At 45.5% G+C, this 9,824-nt stretch overlaps 1 long non-coding RNA gene across 1 annotated transcript; it reads left to right on the forward strand.

Annotated features, from left to right (window-relative positions):
- The first annotated feature begins 3,963 nt into the window (after window positions 1–3,963).
- Window positions 3,964–8,386, forward strand: LOC106098425 (uncharacterized). The gene is made up of 4 exons (XR_003221370.1): window positions 3,964–4,308; window positions 4,434–4,499; window positions 6,292–6,788; window positions 6,897–8,386. It is a non-coding gene; the product is annotated as an uncharacterized LOC106098425 (long non-coding RNA).
- Window positions 8,387–9,824: the final 1,438 nt, after the last annotated feature.

The raw sequence follows: 9,824 nt of genomic DNA on the forward strand, positions 1-9,824 counted from the left end.
TTTAGAGGCCAAGTCATGTCTTGCTCCTCAAACCATCCCTGAACCAATTTTGTTTTGTGGCACGGTGCATTGTCGTGCTGAAAGAGGCCACAGCCATCAGGGATTACTGTAATCATGAAAGGGTGTGCATGGTCTGCAACAATACTTAGGTAGGTGGTACGTTTCAAGGAAACATCCACATGGATGCCCAAAGCATCACACTGTCCCCTCCTTCTTCCCATAATGCATCCTGGTGTCAGGTGTAAAGCGAGGCACACACTCCATGCTTGTGTGTTCTGACGCCTTTCTATCAGAACCAGCATGAACTTTTTCTGTAGTTTCTGCAGCTCGTCTGTTGGATCAGACTACCCGGGCCAGCCTTCGCACCCCACGTGCATCAGCGAGCCGCCCATGACCCTGTTCCTTCCTTGGGCTTTTTGATAGACACTGACCGCTGCAGACCAGGAACACATCTGCCTTTTGTTGTTTCCTTTCACTCAGTTACCCTCCTGCATTTGGCTCCATGTCTCAGCTACATGTAGCATAAAAACAACCAAGATTTTTTGTGTTCTGTATGAACAAAAATAAAGTAGACATTTTTATACAAGTGAGCCCTCACTGTGCAGATGGAAAAGAACAGATAACAAGTAAACAAATGTAAAAGAAAATTATTACATTATTACAGACACTGTTTGTATTTAATGATGTGTAATCTCTAATGGTGCCACTAGGATGTCATTATGACTCAGCAGATCTTTAGTCTTTTACACCTCGTGCATAAAAATCAGGATCCATTGAAGTAATGTAGTGAAGCTCAGACTCAGCCTGTTAACATGGCCCCAAACCAAAAATGAAAATGACTTCTGAGTCATGAGGCTCTACGACTGCCAGGCACAGGTGAGGTAAGCAGGTGAGTGTCCCTAGGGCCTAATCGCTGGAACCGAGCCGGCATCGGTGTTGTTAGTTCCACCTGAGCTTTTCCTGGGACCCGTCCAAATGTTAGCTCTGGAAAAGGTCATTAAATCAGATCCACTGGAGAGCAATAAAAGAATACGACTCCTCTGACCTTTTACAGCCAACTGGTGGCCACAAGTTAACACCACATTACCTGGAGGATGTCTTTAACTTCTACCTGTGAGCTTTGGAAGTCAAAGACAAACTGCAAGAAGCTGATTGTTCTGTCTCAGGATGAAACGTTGTAAACAAATAAAAATCTGACCTGACCTGCAGCATCCAGCCCTCGCCCTCCCCCGCCCCCGTCTATCTTTGACCTTTTTGCCACTGATAGCAAACAGGAAACAGTGCTTATAGATTTCAGCCATGGCCGGTGTTTGCACGGCCAGACGGATCGATACATCATACTAATAAGTAAAATCTGCAAGCACCAATTATTGCATGTCATGTTTACCCGCCCGAGTGAGTAATCGTCCAATTTAGTGAAAGCTCACCGAGGAAAGTGGAGCTGCCGGGAGCTCGTTATAAATTGTGCGCTCTCTCTCTCTCTCTCTCTCTCGCACACACACACCAACGAGTAATTAAGATCCCAAAACACAAATGTTAATATCGCTCGGAGCCTATTAGGCCTGCGGGGCCCGGGCGTGTGTTCGTACGTGTGCAGGTGTCGAATGAGCTTTTGCTGACTCGTTTCCCAGAATGCCGTTCGCATTTCTAGCACGAGAGCGCCATTAAAGCGAATTTCTCACTAGAGACCGAAAGCAGACGCAATCTTTAAATCAATGAAAAGACAACATGTCATAATAAACAAGACTAAAGCCCACACTGTGTCCCACTTACATATTTCATGCAGTGCATTATTTGCTCTTATTATTTACACATTCATGCTCGCTCGCTCATGCTTTGCAGCGCATTTTTATTTGCAGAATAACTTCAAGCTGCTGGGACATGTAGTCAAACTTTGATAATGTTGCATCACTGATGGGAAACTGATGCTTAAAACTCTTATCTGCTTCTGGGTCAGTTCTAAGACGAACTCCTGAATTTTATTTGTGTCTGCTGTAAAGTGTAAAGCACATGTAATGATCGTAGACTCGCTGATTGTGGGCAAGCGGAGATGTATTGTTTGAAGCTGTCCTGAGACATCTCGGGCTGTTTGTATTTTTTGTGCTGGGACGACTCATTAAACATGAAAATGCGAATGTTCCCCGGATCGTTCAACCATAGATGGTAAATTCAAACTCAAAGCAGCTCATGAATGTGTGTATGGAAGTGCGGTCCTCTGCTGGTGACAGCATAGCCATCCTGCATGCTCACAGCAAATGCACACACTAAAGCTAAAGATGCACCTGAGGGTGACTCCGCCTCTCCAGGGTTCATTCTCAGGGGACCAGGAACGCGATCAGGTTCTTTACCGAGTGCTGACGCTGGAGGAAGGGTCAGCGAGATAGAGGATTTTCAGAAACTTCCTTACGAAGTTCCTTTTTCTATGTTTATTTTTACAGATAAAAGTGTTGGTCAGGTGCAAGTTTCACACTTACATGTGCGCTGGAGGGGAGGTCAGTGGGTTATTAAAATATTCACGGCACGTTTCACGGCAGCCTGGCCTGCAACTGTTTTCACATCATCCAGTAAAACCATCAAACAGCGGCGGTCTGAGTGCAGGTGCTCTGCTCTGCTGTGAATCGAAGCCAGGTTTGACCTCTGGCGAGCCATCGCTCCGTCGATGATGCGTTATGGATCAATGTGCAGTGGCGGCGCCGCCGGACATGTGTGCGCCTCGTAGAGTTTGCTCCTGCGGGTCGACTCCTGACACGAGCTCCAAAGCTTGTTCACAACCAGCCGGCGGCTTGTTTTCACTGAAAGCTCAACTCATCCAAGGCGTGTTTCACCTTCGACGCCACCGCTTCACACACTATTGATATTCTGCCTGCGCCTCAGGCCCGTGTGTGTGCGTGTGTGTGCGCGCGTGTGTGTGTGTGTGTGTGTACTGTATGTGTCTCTCTGTCTCTCTCTGTGCAGATAGTTTGCCTGAAGGAGCTCTGCTGAAATTAATGACTTTCTGCTGCTGATGCTGGAGGGCCCCTCCCCGTCCTCCTCTCTTCGGCCTGCTGGTTTGGATGTCGGTTGCTTGTGTTGTCGCCGTGGTGTCCAGTGGCACCCTGCTGCCGGGAGGAAGAGGGATGACCTGTTTCCTCAAGACAGGAAGGGCGGGAGGTTCCCCCATCTCAAAACTTTGCAGCTGCTTTAAGAAGGCCGAGTTTAACAGGGTTTCCCTCCTTGCTTTTTTTCCTTTAAATTATTCTGCCAGTCTGGTTCCTGTCCTCGTCGCACCAAATGTGAGGCAAATGGTGAACGATCTTGAAATGAACCATTCCCATTCCCAGGGAGTCGAATGCTGGTGCTTTATTGCTTACAGAGAAGATGACCTCTTAACATCCAGACTTAACCCAGTCTGTGGTTAAGTCTGGATTTTAGCCATAAATGGGTAAATTTTTTGAAAATAAAGCATATTACTTTTTAAATTAAGTTTCTAATTGTGGCAGTAAATTCTGTTGATAACAGGTTTTCCATTTAGTTGGTCCAAATAGGTAAAAGGAGTTAATGAAGCTTTGCAAGCATAAATCATGCCATGTCATTTTTAGAGACAGAAGTCTTTCTCCTGCATCCCGTCCAAACCAGCCATATTTCTTCAGCCTGTTTCTAATGGTACTGTCATGAACTTTAACCTATAGAGTCTAAGATGGAGCTCTTGGGGCTTTTTTGGTTTCTTTGAGGATTGGTCAGAGTGGCTGGATATCCACTCAGGAAGACTAGCAGCTATCCAAAATTTTTTCCACTTGTCAATAATCTCTGTCACTGCAGAAGGATGAGACTTCAGATTGTTTCAAATTGGCCTTTTAACCGTCATATATCCTCAAGATCATCGCTGATGTCTTTCCTCCTCCTGTGTTAATGCACACCTTGATGCTCCAGACCAGCAAACTGATAAAACCTCTGCTTTTGAAGGAGGAGCTCACACTCACTACTGATCAATTAATCAGTGAATCTGACAATCATCACCTGGCTGCTACAAGGCACAAACGCTGAAGTTTTCAGCGTTTTCATTTTCATGACTTCTTCACGGTCCACATCGCTGTGACACAGAATCTATAGGAGCCACTTCAGCTACAAACAACGATTAAATAATCACAGAAGAGCTTCAGTACTGGGCCGATCACAATGGATTCTTTAGTACGTAACACTTCTGATGATGACTTTGACGTCACTGTGAGATCCAAAACATCACAGGGCTAGACTTCACGCTAATCATGCAGAAAAGAGAAAAAAAGAAGTTCAAGTTAAAAGAAAAAAATTATTTGGAGAAAAAAAAAGGTAATTGTTTTGGATGTGTTTGATTTTCTTTTTTTCGATTTTTTTTTTTTTTTTTGTACATTTTCAAAAGCTAAAAAACACTTTCTTAAATTGTGCTGCTCATTCATAATATTTTTGTCTTTTAGCATTTTAGCTGGTTTATGGGTACCAAAACCATCAGAACCATTTAAAAACGAGGGATTGTCAAACTGGTAAGAGCTGAAAACACAGAATCATTATTCTATTAAAACCTGAAGAGAACGACGGGTAAATCAAAGACATTTTTACACCCTGATTCAAAAAATAAGCTTAACCAGCTTCAACCCTACCTCTGGCGCCGGTGCCCACCTGTCAATTTTAAATCCATGTAGACATTGAGGGTTCTCGGGAGGGGCCGTGCTAACACCTGCTGCTCTCTGGCAGCAGCACCATGCCCTCCCTTGTTTTAAATGCACTTTAGAACAACACGCAGCAACACTACACATGGAGGAGGGAGGTATGGGGTCTTCACACACCCCCGTTCTCTACTAGCCATCGGGGCAGGGGACTGGGAGGAGGTGTTGGCTGTCCGATTGGCCTCCCTTCTGCTGCGGAGCCTGGGGCGGTCTGCTTGCCTCCACCCCGGGGGAAAGGGTCACATCTCTTGGGTCTGGGTGCCGTTTCCCCCTCTGGGGGCGAGGGTACCTGGACCCGGGGTATAGAGTATGTTTGGGGAGTATGATTGTGTGTACATGTCCATGTATGTCTATCCCTACGTTGGGTGAGTGCTGAGTGTTTGTATATGTGTGCATGAGGGTGGGAAAGCATGTTTGTGTCTGTGTGTGCCTGTTTGTCTGTGTCTATATGTCAGGTCGGGTCTTAGACTCCACCTCCCTGGGTACTCCCAGGCCCTCCAAGTGTGGAGGCCTATCTCCCCTCACCACACTCCCTGCTGGTAACTGATGCCCTCAGGGGTTGGTGCATTGGTGGTTCTTGGTGTCCGGGGCTGGGCGCTCAGGTATGCACCAGCTCACTCCCGGTGGCTACTTGGCGGGGCCTGGTGCCTGTCGCTCGGTCAGGCGTCTTCCGGGGCAAAGGGGGCCCTCGGGCCTCCGGCCTCGGGGCCTGCAACTCGGTTCACTCTGGCACAGCTGTCTGCCGGCAGAGCCGGCGGGCACGCCGGTGCAGCCCCCTCTGGCTTCTGCTCCGTGGCTACTGGGTGACCCCCTCGTCTGGGGATCTCCTCAGCCCTTCCCAGGAGGGTGGCACGGATGCCCCTCTGGTGGTACTCCTTGGGCTCTCGCACTCTGGGGCCTCTGGATGTCTGGAGCCTGGATCTCCTCCATGCCTGCTTCATGCCCTGGGGGACGGGGCTATGGCCCTCCACACCCTCTAGCAGACCGTTACATGGGGAAACCTTTTGTATACAAGCGCGTTGATCCACACAGGTGTGCACACGGGTGTTCACTGTTCGTAGACATAAACTACACCTTTCTTAGCTGCTACTTCAAAGCACATTGTGCGCTGTCTGTCCTGCGTGCTGCACAACAACTTTCAATATTTAGTAGTTACTGCTGTTCACACTTAGCTAGATTAACGTGATGGTGTTGTGTTTAGTATGTTGCTTTGTTTTTTTGGTTTTTTTTGCTTGTTTTCTCTTCTTTTTCTCTCAACAGGTGATCCAGGAGATTTTTTTTTCTCTTTGTCTTTGTAAGTGCCCTTTCTCACTGTCCCTTTTCCCTTCTGTTTTTCTTTTCCTTCCTCTCTTTCTTTCTCCCTTTCCTATCCCCCAGTCATGTCTGTCCCATCTGTAACAACTGAAAATAAAATAAATAATAACAACAAAGTTTGATCAAATGGACCAATACGGCAATGCCATGATGATCCATTTGGCAAAATAAATCCATTTGGTATCCTTGTTGGTCTTCACACAACAATTCTGACGGCTAAAGAACCAAATGGGACAGGCAAAAAATAAATAAATAAATTAAAAAAATAAGCTTAACATGGGTTTTCTTTTTGCAGAATAAGAAAGTGGCGTTGTTCTGGCCCGGTGATGCCGGGAGAAGGAGCGTGGGGTGTCCTCCTCCTGCTGTGACTCACAGGTGGAGAGATCGGGAGCAGCCAGCGAGCTGGATAGATTCTCCAGATTCTTTAAATTGGCAATTAGCTTTAATGAGTGCTTTAATTTTAATGAGAGGCTTCCAGATCTTAGTTCATTCATTCATTTCACGTGTGACACCACCACCACCACCCTGTTCACCCCGTCCCTCCCCCCAGCTGTAACATGAAGCCTGTTTGGAGAGTGCTGACTAACAGTTCGCTGACCTTCCACCCAGTCGAACCTGATTTGTTCCACGTAACCCACCCCGCCAGCTACCCTTTTTTTTTAATTAATTTCTTTTATTTTTTTTTCCCTCTGGCATGTCAGTCCGTCTTATGTTAATGAAGCTCTGATTTCACTGCAGTCAGAAGCATCCGAGCCTTAACGATCTGCAGCCCACAGCCACAGCCCCAATTAGGTTAGATGTGGACGCAGAGAGGGATGGAGGGCACAAGCAAATGGAGAAGATGATTGGCCTGATGGTGGATGTTTGATATAAATTGTCTTAATGATTTTAATCCCTCAGAGTGCAGTGTGGACTCAGCGTGGAGTCGGCCACAGAAATGAGCTGGAGCAGAAACCTGAGGGTTTATGAACACCACAGGCGGACCTGCAACACGAGGACGTCACATCCAACAGAGTTTTACAACAAGTATCCTCTGCACTAACAAGAAAACACACCATCTAGAGAAAGTGGTCAGTGCAAAGCTTCTCTGTAATGCTGAAACACACTGAAAACAGCACTGAAGACAATTCTGTCACAGACTGAGACAAAGGACTGTGCAGTTATTGGCCTCTTTCTTGGAAGTTTATTTAAAATTGTGCTGATTTGGTTCTGCTGCACAGAAGAAAAATGTCCCACCTACAAGACATTCCTGCTGTGAACAGCAGAGCTGTGAGTCAAGTTATGCTCTCCTTCACTGGTGACAAGCATGCTCACTTTGTGATCTAGACATGGACCAACCTGCATTCATCATCAAACATCAGTGGACGTCTTCTGTTTGGTGCACAATTACCGGTCAGCTGTACCAAACCATCTTAAAGTGTATAAAGAAGATATGCAGTTTGTGTAATGTAGCTGAGGGGTTAATCAGAGTAGCAGTGTTTCTGCTGATGGAAGCAACCTTTCATTTTATTCAAATCTTTGTACAATTAATGCAAATCAAAAACATAAAACCTTTAAAATATTTTTTACTCTTGTTTCCGACAAGAAAGGTGATTTATAGAGCAGATGTCTGTGCTTCAGCAAAGACACGTCATTTAATTTGGACTTAATTAGGCTGTTTTGTCATTTAATTGGAAGGAACTGTTGGCCAACGATATCGGGCTGACGATCTCCTCTAGAATTTAAAATAAATTTGTATTGATTTCAACAAAGTTTGGCTCGACAGTCTGAGTCTGCATCGACTGACCAAATGTGTCCAAGTTGGGTTTCCAAGTCTGGCTGCAGACCTCTGAATCACCGCCAGCCTTTCCTACTTGTTCATTATGCTCTTTGACGCTCTGCCCTCCGTTACGGAAACAACTGAGTCACTTAAAGCTTCAGGATTGTGATTCGAGGCATCATCTTCCTGTGCACGAGCCAGAGGAACGTCTGGGAAAATGTAGCTACAGAAGTTGTTGTAAATCACAGTAAAACTAAGTTAACAGCAGCTTTGTGTTAACTGAAAGTGTCAGCGTTACCAGGGTCGATACATCAATAGTCTGCTGGCCAGCCAGAGCAAAATGACGGCGAACACAAACACCATGTCAGGCTGAATAAATGATGTTAAGCACATGCACATTTATTTAAGAACAAGCACCTGGTGAGCGCAGCTTAACAAACTCGGCCCAAATCAGAGTGTCCAACTGGATAAACTGATTAAAGTCACATCAGGATTAGTTTTAAATCATGATCATTTATTCTTAATCTCTGGCTTATTTCTCAGTCTGTCTTTTGTCCCCTCACCCCAAGCCGTGATGGCTGCCCTTCCCTGAGCCTGGATCTGCCTGTGTTTCTTTCTGTTAAAAAGGGGTTCTTCCTTCCCACTCTCACCAAGCGCTTGCTCACACAGGGTCGTGTGGTTGTTGGGGTTTTATCGGTTTACCTTAAAATATAAAGCACATTTACATGACTGTTTTTGTGTTTTGACATTAGTTCATTTCAGTTTTATTTATATAAGTTACTGAGACTGCACGCGTCCTGCTCTTTACCAATTGGCAACCTCTGGGGCTGAAAAATGAAACCAACCCCGAAACACCAAGACCTGCATTTCCTCTAACATCCACTAGAGGCTCCAGCAGTGAGTCAGTCCCAAGTAAAAATGTCCAACGTGACAGCAGAAACAAACATGTTTATTCCCTGATACAAAAACCTTTCTGGTCTTCATGTATATGTCGTGATCTTCAGTCCATTTCAGGCGTTTCAGTTTTGAAGTTTAGAGTTTCCTCATCATTCTTTGGTTCTTTGGTTTGTTTGTTAGAATCGGATTTACATTTTCTCACTAGTCTTCATGATTTCTTTGTTGTACTCAGAGTGTATTGTTTGGGTTTGTTAGTATTTTGTACTTTCAGCTCCTGTTATGTTCACCTAGTGTTTGAATCCTATGGTTCGTACCTGCTGAGATGTTTACTTCCTTCAGGGTTTCTCTTTCCCTCTCCTTTGCCTCGTTTAGCTTGCTGTCAGTCGTTTTCCTTGATTGTGCTCAGCTGTGTTTCTGCTTCCTCTAATTAGCCTCTGTGTGTAGATATAGGGCGTTTATCAATATGCGTACTTGTGCGTACTTGCGTTCTCGTGTACTCGTGATACGTCATCAGTCGGAGACCAAGTACTGTTCCAATTCGAAGTACGCATCACGCCGAGAACGCGAAAAAGTCCCGGATGTGTTCTCGATCCGCCCATTTTATCGAGCATGCATCGGTGTAGACTTGGGACAGCTATATATCCCAGAATGCATTTCGTCCAAAACTCAACAGCGGACTCCCGGCACATCGCCCCCCCCCCCGCTCGCGGTCTTCTCACTACTGAGGTTAAAGAAACCCCAGCAGCTGTCTATAGTATTGAGTGTCCACTAGAATAGAAATAAAAGCGTTCTAACATCTCACCTGCTTGTTTTTATTAAGGTATGTACACGTATGTACATGTACACTATTTTTATTAATAGAGGTTTCACTACTGAGGTTAAAAATGATATATAAGTCACGTAGATCACTTCTAAATGTTAATGTTTGGTTCATTTCAGTGTTTTATTTGTTCCTGAGTAAACCGGTTTGGCTGTGATTAAAGTTAAGCTTCATAACATGTTACTCACAGTTAAATTAGGAGGGGACGGCAGTAAAAACTCCGGACCTGTGACATCATCACGTACGCTGGTGTTCCGACTGTACAAATCACGAGTCCGTGCTCGCGTACTTGAGAATTGAGAAACGGCCCACGAGTCCGTGCTCGCGTTCTCGGCGGGTACGTACTCCCCGA

The sequence above is a fragment of the Oreochromis niloticus genome, linkage group LG2 (genome assembly GCF_001858045.2).
Source record: "Oreochromis niloticus isolate F11D_XX linkage group LG2, O_niloticus_UMD_NMBU, whole genome shotgun sequence".
In the NCBI taxonomy this organism is placed as follows: Eukaryota; Metazoa; Chordata; class Actinopteri; order Cichliformes; family Cichlidae; genus Oreochromis; species Oreochromis niloticus.